Source organism: Equus caballus, chromosome X (genome assembly GCF_041296265.1).
Source record: "Equus caballus isolate H_3958 breed thoroughbred chromosome X, TB-T2T, whole genome shotgun sequence".
Lineage (NCBI taxonomy): Eukaryota > Metazoa > Chordata > Mammalia > Perissodactyla > Equidae > Equus > Equus caballus.
In genome coordinates, this window is record NC_091715.1 from 33226636 (window position 1) to 33244169 (window position 17534).

The 17534-nt window shown below is 54.1% G+C and overlaps 1 protein-coding gene and 1 long non-coding RNA gene across 6 annotated transcripts in view; one reads left to right on the forward strand and one right to left on the reverse strand.

Annotated features, from left to right (window-relative positions):
* The window catches only part of BCOR (BCL6 corepressor), a 115556-nt gene that overhangs the window by 55798 nt on the left and 42224 nt on the right, over positions 1–17534 (reverse strand). The gene's annotated exons all lie outside the window — the stretch shown is intronic.
* On the forward strand, positions 1825–9593 carry LOC111771581 (uncharacterized). 2 transcript variants are annotated; one of them, XR_011435050.1, is made up of 3 exons: positions 1825–2047; positions 6735–6902; positions 9131–9593. It is a non-coding gene; the product is annotated as an uncharacterized lncRNA (long non-coding RNA). The 2 variants fall into 2 exon arrangements; XR_011435049.1 differs by lacking the exon at positions 1825–2047 and adding an exon at positions 2279–2412.

Sequence of the window (17534 nt, forward strand, 5' to 3'; positions counted from 1 at the left end):
CCCTTGATCCAGGAGACGCGAAACCTCCCTCCCCCCGGGCCTGAGCGCAGGTCCCCACTGGCGCGCTCCCCACACCAGCGCGCACGCCTTGGCTCTCCGCACCGGAGCTGCTCAGGCGGCAATTTTTTAAGCCTACAATTAAGCGAGGCGTCGCCGTGTCCTCTGCTAGTGTCGATCCTGTCAGTCGCACATGGCCTTGGTGCTCCGGTCCGAGGCCCTGCGATTAGTCACAGGCTCGCTTCGCTCCTTCCCTAATCCGCCTCTGCAGGCAGCCTGGGGACGCGGCCGACTTGGCGGCGCTGGCAGGGAGCCACCGCGCGCGAGGCGGGCCGCCTGGCCAGTACCAGCCAGGCTGCGCCCGAGCCGGCGCGGGCCCCGGGGTGCGGGCTTGAGACGCCCTCCCCCTTCACAGCCCCCGGGCTGGGGCGGCTGCGCCCCTCCTCCTCTCGCCCCACTCCCGGGCCTGCGAGATCTATTTGTGTGGTGTCATTTGCATAAAAATAGGACAAGTGTTTCAGTGCGTTCGAACGCGGGAGGCGAAATCCTTATTGATGTGTCTGTGTGGAGCCCTCGGTTGTCGGAGCGGTTTGATTTAGGGTGTTTGTGTTGCCTTCTGCGAGAAATGAGAGGAAATCCTGCGCAACGCCTTCGGCGGCCCGGGCCCCCCAGAGCATGCCCCTCTGTGCGGCCGGGAACGGTCCACCGCCTGGACCCCGGCGCGACGAGTCCACAGCGAGCAGGTTGAGGGCCAGGCGGGCGGCCCATTATGACTCATAAAACCGGGCGGCATAATCACCAGCTGCCAACCGGTTTACGTGTGGCGTTTCCCAATGCTCCCTTCGCCCAGCCCGGGCCTCCAGCGGGTTCGCCCTGGACGCGGCCACAGCCGCTCAGTGGGGGCTAATCAAGGGGCCGCTCGGGCCCGTCGGCAGCGCGGCTTCCCTGCCCGGGCGACCCCCGCTCTCCCGGCCTTTGCGCTGCTCGCCAGCAACTCCTCAGCTCGGACGAATAGCTGGGAGGGCGGCCGCGCGGAGCCAGTAAATCAATCATTAACTCCCCAGCGAGGCCTGGCCAGGGAGGGAGCGGCCGCCAGAGCCGAGGCCGCGAGGCGAGCGCAAGGCCCCCACCCTGGGTCGGGAGCCGTCCACGCGCCAGCGGACAGGGTGCGTGAAGGCGGGTCTCCCCGGCGCCTCCCCATCCCCTCCAGAAGCCTCCGCCCGCGGGGCCTTTCAAGCCCGCACCTCGTCTCGCCGGGCAGGTCGGGTTGCTGTGCGGCCCCGGGGCGGGCGGGAGCATTAACGAGCCGCCCGGGGCCTCGCGGCCTGCTCTCCCCAGGAGAGCCTGCCGCGCTTGGGTAAGCGCCTCGGAAACGGTCGGGCTCCTCCAGACTCGGGCTTGCCAAAGCAAGCTGATCGCCCTTGTGTCCACCGGTCTCCCTGCGGCGCCCTCCCCACGGAGCCCACCGTGGGGCGGCACGCCGGGAGTTAAACGCTCCGGTTCGCCCTGGCTCCTCGGCGGCGCTGAGAAAACGCTGATCAAAGTGGTTACGGGGAAGGAAACACACGCACACTCGGGCCTGGGTCGAGGAAGGCCGACTGGAGAGACGGCTCGGAGCCGCCTGCCTCGACCCGCTTCCCACACTCCCGGGAACGCGGCGGCGGCGGTGGCGGCGCTGGCCCGCGCGATTCCCTCGGCGGAGCTCGGCGCGGCGGGGCCGGGAGGACGGCGGGGAGGGGGGAGGGACAAGGGGGCGGGAGGCGAGCCCGGGCTGCACGCCAAGAGGCCCGGAGCCGCAGATTAGTCACCGCTCGCCTCGGCGCTCACGGATGCGCCCGGGAACCGGGAGGGCAGGCGTCGGCCCCGCTCCGCCGGGCTCCGGGCGCCTCGGCGCCGCGGCGCGGGTGCCCCCGCCCCGAGCTCCGCGCGCGCCCCGCGCGGCTGGATGGACTCTCGGGGCTCGCGCTGTCGTGATCCACTTGTCAGTTCAAGGGCAGGACAGAAACTCTGCAAGCGGAGTCTTGCGAACAGGAAATTTCTCATTGACAAGGTGCTGCCCCTCCCCCACGCCCGGCTTCAAAACAAAACAAAAACCCAGCGCGAGCCGCCGACGCACCCAGCAGCGCGCGCTGCCGAGCCCCCAGCCGCCGCGGCGACCCCCGCGCCGCGGCCCCGGCCCCGGTCCCGGCCCCGGAGTGGGGAGCTCGCCGAGCCGCGGGCCCCGAGCGCAGGCGGCGGCGCACGGACGGTCAGGCCCCGCGGGCAGGCTCCGCTCGGGCCCCGCCGAGGGCGCGCAGCTGCTCCCCTCCGGGGCGCGGGCAGGGGCGGGCGGGGGCGCCGAGCCCGGGAGGCTCCGCGCCTTCTTGGGCTGTGAACCCGGCGGAGCGGCTTGGCGGAGCTGCAGGAGGCCGCCAGGTCAGCAGCTCCCCGGAGGGGGCGAGGGGCGGGGAGGCCGCGCGGCGCCGCCGACTTGGCGAATCCCGCGGCGGGGACCCGGGAGGGCTGCGAGCTCGGCCTGGCAAAGTTCCTGTGGAAACTCCATGTTTAGAAACTCGAGCGGCGGGGCGGGAGGAGGGGAGCGCGCGGCGCGGGGGCGGCCGGCACCCGCCTTCCACGCCCGGGAGGGTCGGCCCCCCAGCCCGTGGGCAGTCTGGAGGGGGGCGAGGGGGGCGAGGAGGGCCGGTCCCCGGGCCCGTTCCTTTGTGCCTGCCCCACTCTTTCCTCCACACTCGAAAGGAAATTTCTAAACCCCTTTCATTTATTGAATTCAGCAAGAGAGGAAGGCTGCCTTTTTAGGGACCCTGATATTGAGGGTAATTTCGTATTTGACACATGTAAATACTTAGTACTCTCAGGTAAGGTCAAATTATTTATCATCTTAATTTATATTTCAATAGGCCTACAATTTAGAGGCGCGAAATGCCTCCTTATGAATCATTATGGTCTATTAGGAGAAGTAATGTATAAACAGCACTATTTGGGAGGGAATCACTTATGTTGACATTTAAATGGCTCTTCAATAGTTAAAAAAAAAAGACATTCAAGTGCCTTTGATTAAATATACAATTTACAAGACCATCAGCAAAGCCATCAGGAATATAAATTCTTCCTGGGATTTTTATTTATTTATTTCCGATTTTTTTTAAGCCTTCCAGGGCATGTCATTTAATCCCTATGGGAAAATCTACACATTTCAAGCAAAATATCATCCTCCTCTCCCTCGGTTAACGTCTTCTCAGGAACCCAGGGAAGTGCTGATTATGTGAGCAAGCACCCCAGTGGGAAGTTTGTAGATCTTTGTACCTGGGTAACAGAATCAAGACTTTCTAACGATATTGCAACTGATTTGTGAAACATGGTAGCTTCCCTGCTCGAGTGGAACCTTCCTGAAGGCCTTTGTCCATCCATCCTGGTGTTCCCACAGCACTCAGCACAGGGCCTCCTCTGGTAATTTTGTCATCCTCCTACACCTGCTACAATATCCCTGCAGAAGCTCTTCCTGGCTGCCCCCTCCCCCAACTCATGTACTCTTTATTGAATTACCCTGTCGTATTCATTCCCTCGAAGCATCTCCCATCTTCAGAATGCCCTTCCTTGACCCCACATCTCCTTCCTCGGCTCCCTATTTATCTGTTCCCCTGCACAGCTGTACTTCTCAAAGGAGCTGTCTACATCCATGGAGCATTTCCATTTTCTTACCTTGTGTACACTCTAAAAATCAGCTAGGTTTGAAGTTATTCTATGATTTGGGGATAAATGCAGCTTTGTTTGTAACAGCATAACGTTAGAAACAAGCTAAACATCCAGCAATGACATTGATGTTGCATGCGTGCAATGAAATATTCTGTAGCTATTTTAAAAATAAAGATCTGCTCTGTCTGTGTACTGATATGGAATGACCCCTAAGGTCTGTTGTTAAGCGGAAAACATAGGTGCAGAGGAAACGGATGTATATAGTATATTACGATTTGGGTATGTTACAGTTTATGTAAAAACAAAGTAGGGGAGAATGTAGACACATATTTGTAGGTGCGGTAAACATCCTGAACACTCCTGGGGAGCACCCCCTACCACCACTTTTCTTTGTACATCTGCATGCCCTCCAGTTTCATTTTCAGAAACGGGAACACTGCACAAGCTATTCTGTATCTCACCTATGAAACTTATCGATACATCTTGCAGGTCATTTTCTATCAGCACTTGGAGATGGGCCTTGTCTGTGTCAAGGTTCATGGAATTTCACTGTCTAGATACAACGTTTATCACACTCTTCACCCCACACCTCCATCCTCCCTGGCCATTCTGCAGAAAGAACTCAAGATCACCAGTCATTTCCCTGTTGCCAGGAGTGGGGGTGGGGGGGGGGTCTCAGTCCTTCCTTGGCCTTGGAAGCACTCAACGCCCCGGACCACTCCCCCCTTAAACTGCTCTTGGCTTCCCAGATGCGGCACACACACGGTTTTCATCCTACCTGAGTCTCTTTCTGGACTCTTCTCTGTGCTCTACTGGTTGCTTGGGCCTGAATCCTCCCCTTTTCGCCCCAGTCTCATCCAGGCCGATGGCTTTAAATACCACCTACTTGCTGATGACTCCTAAATTTTTTCCCCAGTTCCAGACCCCCATATCAAACTGCAGACCTGACCTCTGCGCTTGGCAGTCTCTGTCCAGCTTAGTCATGCCAACAGCTAACATTTGCATAGTGCCGGCAGCACTCTTCTAAGCACTTGCTCTAAATTAACTGTGAATCCTTACGACTACCCTATAAGGTAGGTAGAATTATTATCCACATTTTACAGATGAGGAAACTGAGGCAGAAAGGTGACAGAACATTCCCAATGTCACTCGGAAAATGGTGGCACTAGGATTCAAACGCAGGCAGTCCTGTCTCCAGAGTTCATGTTCTTAGCCACTCTGCTTCACTGCCTCTAGCATGCCTAAAAGTGAATTCTCTTAAAAAAAATTAATGAATCTACAAATATTTTGGGGTATTAACTAGATGCCAGGCTCTGTGGTGGGTGCTGGGGAAACAGCAGTAAGCTGGACAAACTGTCCCTTAGAAAGGGACAAGCTCTTCCCTTGCCACCTGCCCTTTGTCCCAACTCCCTTCCCTATCACAGAAAATGTCTCAGCCACTCAAGCGCTTAAAGCAGAATCCTGGACAGGTCATTCTTGGCCTGTCTCTTTCATCTCCCACCTTACCTTCCTCTGGTTCACTGCAAGGCTAAAATAACATTCTACTTCCAAGTGTTCTAGCAAATAAGCCCACTTCTTCCCGTTGTCCCACATCCACCTTAGGCCAGGCCACCATCTTCTCTTGCCTGGATTAGCATACAGAATTATTATTCCAGCTGGTCTCTGTGCTGCCACTGTCACCTCCCTCCAACCCATCCTCCACATGGCAGCTAGAAGGGTCTTTTGAAAACATGTCACATGTCACTACCCCACTAGTTCCCACTGCACTTGGAACAAAACCCAAACTCCTTAACAAGGCTTACAATCCCTGCCACGTCGTAGCTTGCCACTGTCTATCTCACCCTCTGAGGACCAGCACACAGGCCTGTTGTCAGCTCCTTAATAGGCTCTGAGTGTTTCTCCCTGGGCTGTCATCTCTCCAACAAGACTGTACACTCTGTAAGGACAGAGCGCATCATCACCATCTACTAAGTTTGCATCGATGTCCAGCAATGAGCACATATAAACATAATGTTCTCATAATGTTGTTCGCAGCTGCATCTCATGGTGCCTAGCATGGTACCTGGCCTGTATAGATGCTAAAAAAAAATTTGATAAACAATCAGCGAATGACAGAATGCTTAATACCTTTTTGCTAACTGATTCTATATCCTATATCATGGCCAGAGAAGAAACCAAGTTCAAGAAAGCAAGACAACTGTAGGCGTGTGCTTCTGGAAAAGGGGATGCTGGGCGGGCAGGGAGTGGCTCTGTCGTTCTGGTGAGGATTGAGGCAGAAGAAATTTGGAAAGTGAAGCATGAAGCCGGAGGTGCCACTATGGTCTGGGGAGGTCCAGGGGAGGCCCATGGGAGTGTGGGGTGCGTGGCTACAGGTCCGTGTCAGAGGAGCCGAGGTTTCTGGGTGTGCACAATTGTGCGGAGGCCTTGGACGTCCTATCCTTGCTAAGTGCTGCAGAATGTCATCCCCGGGAGATGAGAGAGGGACATCCTAGCCGAGAGCAAGACAGAGCCCAAACCAGAACTCCTTAGAGTCCTTTGCCTCTTGCCAACCATTTGGTGGCAAAAGATGGAAGCTGTTTTGCTTCTTGAGACCCTCAGAAACCAGAAGAGTGGGTTCTGGTTACACTTGATCTTGGGCAGTTGGAGTTCTCTCAATTCTATGCCCTTTGACTTCTAACAGTAACTGTGCCGCTACAATGCATTTGATAGCAAAGCAAGTGAGGAAGACAAATCCCTACATGATAAAAATAGCTACTGTTTATTAAGGACCTTCACTCTTTTCAGTTACTGTATTAGGTACATTTCCAAGTTACCTCACGTAAGCCCCAAAATAACCCTATGGGTTAAGTATCACGATTCACATTTTATAGTTAAGGAAACTAAAGCTCTTACAATTGCCCCCAAAATACATAGCTAATCCAGCCACGGGGCTTCTACCTGACCCCAAACCTGGGCGCTTTCCAGTAGAGTCTATTGCTTGCCTCCCACACGCATGCACTGTTCCCTCACACCTTAAACTATTTCTGGGATTCGATCCTACACAGCTCTCCAATCGTGTCCTTCTGGGGTCGTCCTGGCAACTCACCAACTGCAGTAAATATCGCGAAAGGAGTTTGTCTCTTTCTGGGATCAGCAGGTCTCAGCTGATCCGTTACGTTCACCATGGGAATCTAAGAATTTATCATCTGAGTGAAGAGTTGCCTTCCTCCCAGGTAAGCTCTGAAAAAGTGTAGGGCCAAGTTCAAGGGAAAGACTTCCTCCCCAGAACAAGTGGATTATAAACACCTTGGAATCTTATACTTCTGGGCAACATTTTTTCCTACTTTGAGCTTCCATAAAGATGACTCTGCTCTTACCATGGGGAGAGCTGGCGCAGGGAAGGGATCATAAAGGAAGAAGCCACCACACAGCCCTTCTGAAGCTGGACAGCTCTAGAGATTTGGGGCTAGGAGTCATTAGCTTTTTTCAACTTTTAGAAGAATAGCTAGGATTTTGTAAGAGCTTACTCTCGGTCAGGCACAATTCTAAACACTTTATATGCATTAATAATTTTATTTCATAGAGAAAACTACCCTATAATAAAGGTACTATTATTTCCCCATTTCACAGATGAGGAAACTGAGGCTTAGAGGATAATTAGCGTGCCCGCTTGCCTGGACACTCATTGCCTGATTCCTAGAGCCCCAACTTTTATCCACGCTGTCTTTCGGACTCTCCTGGCACCTGTGGTCAGCTTCATTACTCTGCCAATTCCACCGGCTCATCATAATTGGGTGCTTTATTGGGATCTGAAGGAAATGGTCTTCACTGCATCCTGGCATGCAAACGATGTCCCCGGAGGACATGACAGCACAGACTGTGTCCAGCAGGTCCCTCTGAGATGCCTCTTCTCCTCTGTAGCTTTCCAAGATGAGGCCCGTTCAGGGCGAGCAACAGCTCTGGTAGGATCCCTGTGACAGAGTGCGGAGAGCCCAGCCCTGCTCTCTTGGACAAACCACACTAGCCAGTGGGCGGATGTCCTCGCCCTTTCAGTGTCAGTGGCTGTGCGGGGACCTTCCTGACCTGCTTGCTGGCAGAGGGAGCGAGGAGGAGGGAAGATCAATCTCCAAGATAATTTAGGTTCTGTCTTTCCTCGAACCAGCCTCTGTCCTCTGCTCTAGGTCTGACGACTATGATTAATGCACCAGCGAGTATTTCCTCTCCTCGGCCTCTTCCTTGCTTTGGGGTTTATTTTACAGCCGTTGCCAGAGTTTCTCCTCAGAAGAGAGTAAATACTCAGAGACTGGAGCACAGCCCTCGGTGTTACTCAGAAAGCGTCACAGGCGGCAGGTGGCACTGGGCCATTCCTGGAGTCGGTGATGTGACTTAGGGGGTATGATTAGCATTCAGTGGTAACCTACCCCCTCCACCAGTGGAAGCCTAATCTTTTAATTATTCTGAAAATACCAAAACTAAGGATGGCAGGCGAGGCAATTAATAGGATCATATGGTCTGTTCCTCATTTGTAATTATATATTATTATTTTTCTCCCTACTTTGTTCCAGTAATGATTTAAGGCTGCTTCCAAAGATACACAAAACCCAGCAAAGATAAATAGAAGTGGGACATGAGTTATAATGTCATGCCTGCTCACACACCTTTGCCCCAGTCCACATAGGAGGACTGAATTTATAACGCCTTTCAAAAATGAGGTAATTCTGCCCTTTTAGTGGTAACACTAGGCTCTTTGTAAAGTGAGGGAGTGGTCCACAGAAATGGAAAGAATGGTGGAGGGGACAAGAGATCCGGTTTCTAACGTTGGCTCCCTCGGTGTGTGACCTTGGGCAAGTCACTCACCCTCTCTGGACTTTGAATTCTGAAATTCTCAAAGGCCTCTGCCAATCTCTGAGGACTCCTCCTCCCTCGCAACCCCTTCTCCCTCCCTTCCCCACCGGCCAGCATGCAGGCGTAAGCCAGCACTGCCCATCTGGCATGGGGCTCCCTAGGAATTACTGTTTGAGAAATGGGTTCCCAAGAAGTGCGCGCCCTCTCTCGCTCTCGCTCTCTGTCTCTGTCTCTCTGTCTCTCTCTCTCTCTCACACACACCCACACTGAAAAATCTTCCCAGACACTGGGACAATGGAACTTGAATTGTCTCTTCCCCCAAGGCAAGGACCCCCTTCAACCTTTAGCTAAAGAGAGACTTCCTGAAGGGTGGCGGGGTAGCATGGAGGATATCCTTTGGGGAGGCAAGAAGTCACGCCCCTCCAGACCTCTCTCTCCCTCCCTCAGTGAGCTACTTTCCTTCCTCCTCTTGCAGTTCAAGACCCTCTTAGAACCCGGCCAACTCTCTAGATCCAGTCTCATCTCCCCTGCATTCCCTTCGCACCACAACTTCCCCTTTTTGATCCCTGGCGGCACCCAGCACACTGCTTAGCATATCATTTTCTGCCTCTACTAGGGCTTCTCCAAGTTTTTCTCGAAGGATTCCACCGGCCAGACAGGGCTCTGGAAGCTCAGCCCTCAAGACTTGCCGCACGTGGGAGGCTGCTGGGAGACCGTTTTGAAAATGCAAGCACACACAGCAACAAGGACGCATCCCACAAATGAAACGTTCCGCAAAAGAAGTCTGCCTCAAACGACTGTGCACAATAGTGTTCCATTTACATCAAGTTTTAAAGGGGGCCAAGCCAATCGAAGGTGTCAGAAGCCAGTGTAGGGGCTACGTGGAGGAAGGGGGACAATGGAGAGGGGCATACCCCTTGGGAGGGGGCGCAAGGGGGACTTCTGGGGGGCTGGGCATACTCTGCACCTTGATTTGGATGCTGGCTACACGGGTGTGCTCAGCTTGTAAAAATTCATCAAGCTGTACATTTAGGATTTATACACCTTTCTGTCTGCGTGCTGCACGTCGATAAAATGTTAACAAAATAAAAAATACAATAAATTAAAAAATACATAAACAGACTGGGGAAGAGTAAGGCTTATAGCCGCTCTCGAGCTCTGGACAGGAGACCTGGCTGCAGGAGACGGGGCCACTCGGGGCGCGAGGGGAGGGCAGTGAGGTTGTTCTAGAGACAGCCAGGAAGCACAGTTTAAAACCACGTGAACAGAAGCAAACTTTCTGCTCCATAAGAGAGTGACGCGCGGGGCACATGCGCCATCTTCACCCTGAGGGTTCACAGTGCCGCTTCGCAGCCGCCCTGCCCACAGCCCAGGACTCCCGAGGGAGAGGGGAAGGTAGGCAGCATCAGCAGATAGCCAGGCTCCCCATCCTGTCTTCCCTCTCTCTTCCTCTCCTCTGCAGGAACTTCCTTCCACTCCAGCCAAAGTGGACTGTTGGCCATCCCTGACACAGGCCCAGCCTTTCTCCAATTGTGCGTGCACGTTCCCCTCCAGGAACTCCTTTCACCCTTCCTTCCTCTAGCCGTGCTTCTTCTCCCTGGTCCCCCCATCCAGCTGGTCATAACATGCAGTTCTGCAGAAAATGCAGTTCGGGAACCTGGAAGTCGCCTTTGACCTCTCTGACGGCCTAACCCCTCCCCAAATCCTCTATGCAGCTCTAGGAATCACACATCCCCTCTGTATCCAGCGCCTGCCCAGCACAAGCTCTTGCCTAAGCCATGGCAACGACCTCCTAACCGGTCCCCTTCATCTACTCCTGCCCCTCTGCAGTCCATTTCCCACACAGCAGCCAACGCAACAACCGCCCCCCAGGATACCAACCGCTACCGGGTGCCAGGTGCACTTCCAGGCCCTCAGCCTGCCCTGGGGAACAGATCGGATGCCTGCCTTCAAGGTGCTTATATTCCAGCAGGAGAGAGATGGATGATAAACAATAAAGGTGACAGAGCATAAAATTACCTTGGGTGGTAGACAGCACTCTGGGAACAGTGGGAGCAGGGAAGGGGCATCAGGAGGGCAGAGGGTGGGGAGAGGGTTCCAGAATTCACGGGGGGTGGGGGGGGTGGGGAGGCCTCTTTGAGAAGGTCAGATGTGACCAAAGACTTGAGGAGATGAGAGCGTGAGCCAAGAGGATTTCCGGAGGAAGAGAGCTGCAGGCAGAGGCATAGCCAGTGCAAAGGCCCTCTGGCAGAAGAGTGCCCGCTGTGTGTAAGGAACACCCAGGATTCCAGGGGGCCCAGAGTGTGGAGGAGGAGGGGGGATCAGAGCGCGAAGGGAAGGCAGCTCCTGTGGCCCGAGCAATGGCGCTCCCATGGTTTTCCGTGTGGAGATAAAGATGAAAACCCTCAGCCAGCCCACCAGGCCCTGCTCTTCAGACCTTTGCTCCCGGCTTCTGTTTCTAGTCCTTTCCCACATCGGGGCCTTCCCAGAAGCTAGCCCAGATGCAGCTTCCCTCCACTCCCTTTGCCTAGCCCCTCAGAGCTCTATTCAAACAGCACTTCCTCTAGGACACCTTCCCCGAACCAGGTTGGTGCCCCAGCTGCACCTCCCGAACCACCCTGCCCTCCCCCACATCACAGGCCTCACGGTTCACAGCAGTCTGTTGTGAAGTCTATAATTAGTTCATTGGGTTCCTTGCACATTTGACAGGTGTTTGCTCTGTGCCAGGCACTGTGCCGGGTGCCAGGGCACTGTGGAGAACCGGAGAGACAATGTCCCTGTCCTATGGGAGATGGACCATAAAAAGAAAGCAAATAAAGAAGATAATTTCAGGGGGCGGCCCCGTGGCCCAGTGGTTAAGTTCGTGTGCTCCGCTGCAGCGGCCCAGGGTTTCTACGATTTGGATCCTCAGCGCCGACATGGCACCGTTCATCGGGCCACGCTGAGGCGGCATCCCACATGCCACAACTACAAGGACGCACAACTGAAAATACACAACTATGTACTGGGGGGATTTGGGGAGAAAAGGCAGGAAAAAAGAAAGATTGGCAACAGTTGTTAGTTCAGGTGCCAATCTTTAAAAAAAAATTTTTTTTAAAAAAGAAGAAGATAATTTCAGATGATGCTATGTGCCCCAAAGAAGATGACCCAGGGCAGTGTGGCTGCGAGGGGTGAGAGAGAGGGGCATCTTTAGCCAGGATGGCCAGTGAGGCCTCATCCAGGGATGGCTTTTGAGCTGAGAAGGGACCAGCTGTCTGAGTGTGGGGGAAAGAGAGCCCCAGGCAGCTGAAAAGCAAAAGCCCTGAAGTAGGACTGACCTTGAACTACTTGAGGAAGAGAAGGACACCAGCCTTTAAGGCCGGACCAGAGGGGGTTGTCTCTCCAGCTAGAATAGCAGTCCCACAAGACCCAAGACCCCTTGTGTTTTCTTTGCGGTTGCATCCGTTGTGCTTGCGCACAGTTGACGCTCATGGCATTTGTTGAATGAAGGAGTACATATTTCAGTTCTGCCCCTCCTTCAATCCCGCTTTCTCTTTGAATCTTCCCAGCCCTCGCCAGACCTCCAATAACACCCCCTCCCCTAAACCAAGACCTCAGAACCTTCACTTGAGATCCTTAGATGGTCTGCTTGGGGCTGGGCAACCCTTTACGTGGCACAAAAATGGTGGCCTCAGCGCCTGTGTCCATTTTCCGGGGGGTGCATGCATCGGAGTTCCAGAGGGTCTGAGAGGCGAAAAACATTTATGAAACTGACCCAACCCCTTGCTTCGCAGATGCAGAAACTGAGATCTACAGGAGGACCCGCGTGTCCTGGGCTCCCCATCGGGCCACCAGCTGCCAGGCCACAAGATGCACCCCAGCTGGCTGCGAGAAGCCAGGGTGGGCTCGCTTGTTAGCATTTGCAGCCTCCCAGCCTCATGGGAGGTGGCTCGCCACCAGTCCCTTTGGTATGGTTGCCTTTGCTTTGCTCTGTAACATACAGTAAGTCCCTTGTGGCGGGTCCATGTCCTCCCTTCTCACATTATATATTTCTTAAGGGCTGGAAGGGCTTTTTTTTTTTTTTTAATGTCACTTTACCTTATTCTTTACTTCTGTGTCTACACGCTTCCAATTGTGGGACGTCATGAGCACCGGCTGCCTAGTAAGCTCCTTCCTCTTATGCCTGAAGGGCCACGGAAGCCGCCACGTGGGGCGTTAACTGGCTGTGGTCAGGTCTGTGGCTGGATATTCTTAGCAGCCCTCGGCCGCCGGTCCCAAGAATTTCAACTCCCCTGTCACCAGGGCTTAGATCCCTCACCACCAAGGCAGAGATGTTTTCTATTTCTGAGCAGACAATTAATTCAGAGTTCAGAGAGAAGCAGAGTGTGCTCGTTGAAAAGGCCCACAGCCCAGCGTCACACTTAGCCTGTCACTACTCACTGCTGCCTCGGGCCGGACTGACAGCCAGACTGTTTGGAAAATCCGTTCTGGCTTAGCGACACTGCTCGGCACGGCAGGAGCTTTTGGCCACAGCGAGGCAGTTAGCACATCTGACCCTTTTGCTGGGCCCCGGGGCAACTCGGAGGCCTGGGAGTCTCTGACGCTCACTGACCTTCCTTTATAGAGGTTTCAAGACGTCCACTGAGGGCCAAGCAGCAACTTAAGTAAAAAAAGAACCGCGGGGATCAGAAATCCCCATTTTGGCCCTTTCCTGAAATCCCTGGTGACTTCCCCTTCTGGATGGAGGTAGCATATTTGGCCTGCCACCAAGCTGTGTGTGCGGTGGTGGGGGCGGGCACGGGGGTTGAGAAAGGGTCTCGGGGACCCTCCACCAAGGCACTGTGGATGGAGGGGGCTGCGCAGAGTCGGCAGGGACGCTGCCGTCAGTGAAGCACGTCTTTTGGTGAAAGTTTCTGCACATTCACTGTCAGTTCATAACGGCGTTCAGAGATGGAACTGAAGTCTGACTGCCCCGCAGAGTCACAGCTCTGGCAGTGGGTGGTGGCTTTGTCAGCCTTTCTGTTGGGCTGCCACCCCCACTGTGTCCCTGAGCTGTGCTGCGTGCCCATCAGAGCCGCAAGTAATCTGGAGCTTGACGTCTCCGAACTCCATGCCATTTCTCCTTGTTTTCTTCCACACGTTCTCATTTCTCTTGGGGTGGCTGTACCTGCAGCTGTGTCTTACTTTCCTTCATTTATCTTGCTCTGGAAGTGCAGGGGCACAGCCTGGGTGGAGAGGCGGGCAGGGGTGCAGGATGGCTTCCTGGGGTGTGTGTGTGTGTGTGTGTGTGTGTGTGTGTGTGTGTGTGTGTGTGTAAGGAGGTTCAGAGAGAGCAGAAATGCTTTCCCTCCCCAGCACCAGCATTCCACCAATCCACAACAGGGAAAAGTCAGGTTCAACGTCAAAACCCCGCATCTTTGAGGGTGCCACATGGTGAGGAAGGGCAGCTGTGGAATGGATTCGGGGGAAGGAGCAGAGGCCTCAGAGGGGAGGAATGAGCACCAGAGCAGCTGTGATAGGAGAAATCTCTGAGATCAATCCTATTCTACAAACACTTATTAAACACCCCCAATGTATAAGTCAGGCACCATGGGAATGAGTATAGGTGCTCTCAAGGGAGACTGCCCTGGAAAAGACCCTCCAGGCACCTTGAGGGAAGCGTCAGGTCAGACGGAAGATGAAAGGGTTTACATGGGGGGGTGGAGGGGTGGCGGTGATAAAGGCAGCTAGGGCCAGGCTGGCTTGTCCTGTTCCAGGAAGCTGCCCACACAGCCCACTCAAGGCCAGCTGAGCGAGCAGGAAAATTGGTGGCAAAGGCAGGCCAGGTCCCTGTGGCCTGCTGGGGGGCCCAGCAGTGATGTGTTAGGGGTGGTGCCTGGGGGAAGGGGCGTGTCTGCTGGAGAGAGCGAGTCTGGAGAGTTTAAGGCCTGTCGTTGGAGTTTGTCCTCACTAACCGCACAAGGGGCAGGTAATAAAATAGCAGATATGGTATTACTAGCAGCTGGCACGTTTGGGCACTTACTATGGTGGGCACCGTGTCATCTCCTGTAGTAGGTTAAACATGGCCACGACTTCTTTGCAGCTCCTCCCACCAAGGGGGTGTGTTATGAGCTGAATTGTGTCCCCAAAATCTATATGTTGAAATCCTAACCCCTAGGTTGAAGTCCTACCTCAGGATGTGACTATATTTGGGCATAGGACTTTAAAGAAGTAATTAAGGTAAAATGAGGTCATTAGGGTGAGCTCTAATCTAATACGACTGGTGTCCTTATAAGAGGAGGAAACATGGACACAGAGACACACACAGAGGGATGACCACGTGAAGACACAAGCCAAGGAGAGAGGCCTCAGGAGAAACCAACCCCGCTGACACCTTGATCTCGGAGTTGCAGCCTCCAGAACTCTGAGACAGTACATTTGTGCTGTTTAAGCCGCACAGTCTTTGTTGTGGCAGCCGAGCAAACGAGTACAGGGTGGACTCGATCTCCTCTGCCCTCGAATCTGGGCTGGCCTGGTGACTCGCTCTGACCAACAGAACGTGGCAGAGTGATCCTGTGTGACTTCTGAGTCAAGCCCTTAAGAGACCTTGCAGCCACCTGCTTCACCTTCTCAGGCAGTTCTGAAAATGCCACTGTGAGGAAGCCAGTCTCGTGTACTAGAGGATGCGAGGTGACAGGGAGGAGAGCCACAGTTCCCCCCAGCTGAGAGCGGGCACCAACTGCCAGACTGCGTGTGAGGCCATCTTGTGCCTCCCCTAGCTGTCCTCTAGCTGACTGAAGCTGCGTGTTCAACCTGGCCAACACACCCAAGAGTGAGGAAGGAGAAACTGTTGTTTTAAGCTACTATGTTCTAGGGTGGTTTGTTACACAGCAACAACAAACTGATACATCTCATAGAAACATACTGTAGGAAGGTTTCCATCTGAAAGTTTTAGAAGCAAATATGTTTTCGTGAATATTGGGCAAAGTACTCCATTAAATGGGAAAAACCTTTATCCAGGGGCCAGCCCCATGCCTGAGTGGTTAAGTTCACGCACTCTGCTTCAGTGGCTGGGGGTTTGCCAGTTCTGATCCTGGGCATGGACCTACATACCGTAGCTCATCAAGCCATGCTGTGGCGGTGCCCCACATAGAAGAACTGGAATGACTTACAACTGGGATATACAACTGTGTACGGGGGCTTTGGGGAGAAAAAAAAACGGAGGAAGGTTGGCAACAGATGTTAGCTCAGGGCCAATCTTGCTCACCGAAAACCTTTATCCACAACTGTTTCTTCTCTCGAGGCTTCCCAGCTACCTCTGGGTTGCCCCAGCACTGTGTCTGCGCCTGCTGTTTTCAATTCTGGGGTACGCACAGGGTACCTCTCAGGAGGTAAAGGGGGCAGGGAGCTCCCTGAATCAAGGAAGAGGATGACCTCCATTTCTTTATCTGCCCTCTAACAAGTGGCCACCTCTGCCAGTCAGATCCCTGGATGTCCTTTAATTAGACACCTTCCAGATACACAGCTGTAGAATCATTGTGGAAATAGTCGCCATTTATTAAGCATCTACTAAGTACTAGGTACATATTTAATGCATTCTCTTATTTAATCCTCATGGAAGTATAGTCAAAACAAGCCACTAGTCACAATTACTACCCTCTTTTGAAGATGAGGAAACTGAGATTCAGAGAGGTTAAGTAGCTCTCCTAAGGTCACAAAGCTAGTGGGCCTGGACTTCCAAACTGATGGTCTTTCCTCTCCCCTAAGTTTTGACGCTTAAGGAGAAAGGGGCTGTTTGCCCCAGTGAGTAGAAAAGGAGGAGCTGATCATATAATAGGGGGGCTAGACCTCGGTGGTGGGGCTGGGGCCAGACCAGGTATGTAAGAAAAAGAGAGAACCTTGGGTGGAGCTGCCAGGAAATGCCTCAGGGAGAAGGTGAAACAGTCTGGAGGGGGGAGGAGCTGGGAGGCCTTGGGGAGGTGGGGGTAGGGGCAGGGGCAGAAGCTCTCCAGTCCTTACCAGGGGTAGGAAGGAGTACAGAACCCACCCCTGGAGCAGGCTGTCCCTCCCACCACTCTCCCTCTGGCCTCCTGCTGACTTCTTCTCCATGACTCCATCTCCATCTTCCCTCGGCAATTCCCCAGGGGCAATTCCCCAGGCGCCCCTCCCTCCTTCCTTGGCCCCTGCTGATGCAAACCCCTAACATGTGAAGACTGACCTGATTAAGGGCTGACTAGGACCAGCCCCTGCTGAGTGCTTATCCACACCCCCTCATTTCATCCTCATGGCGACACTTTGAGAGGGGCACCTCGTTACCCCTGTGTTACAGATGGGGAAACTGAGGCACAGAGCTGTGACAGGATGGGCAGCCCGCAGTCCGGCCTAGCCTAGTTACTCACTGCAGGAGCCCTCTCCTGGCCTCCCCAGTCCTCCGAGACCTGCCTTCCCATGGATTCCTAAGGTGCTGACACATGTATCACTTACTCGGGCCCATGCTGTGTGCTCATCAACTTGTGCTCCCCAGCCAGCATCCTGGAGGCTGTGGACCATTTCTTGCCCTCAGCTCAGTGTCAGGCACATAGCAGGAGCCCACTGTGAGCTCTGGCAGCTAAACTGTTGCATCGCTGTGCGGCATCGAGCCTCACCCTGCCCTGCTCTGAACAACACGGCTGCCCAACCATGAGGCTAGTGGTGGTGATGGGGGAGGTGAAGGAAGCCCCAGAAGGAAAAGCAGGAGGACCAGAGAGAGCAGCTTCCTCAGACTGCCAAACACAGGCCTCACTGCCTTTTTCCAGAATAAGAGTGTGAGCAAGAGGGGTAAAGGGGCCCCTTCCTCGAGCGAGCTCTCAACCACGCCCTTCCCAAATGACAGCAAATTGTAGCAGACACAGAACAGCTCCCCCCTCTTTGGTCCTGCCTTCCCAGGGTACGCTGTTGGGCAAATCCTAACCAGTCTGGCACCAACTGGAGCCTCGCCTCCCTTTTAATGCTGAGGCACCCTCAAATGCAGCTCCGGAAGGCAGCCTCTCCCCCACCTTCCCCTGGGAGCCCGAGAACGGGCC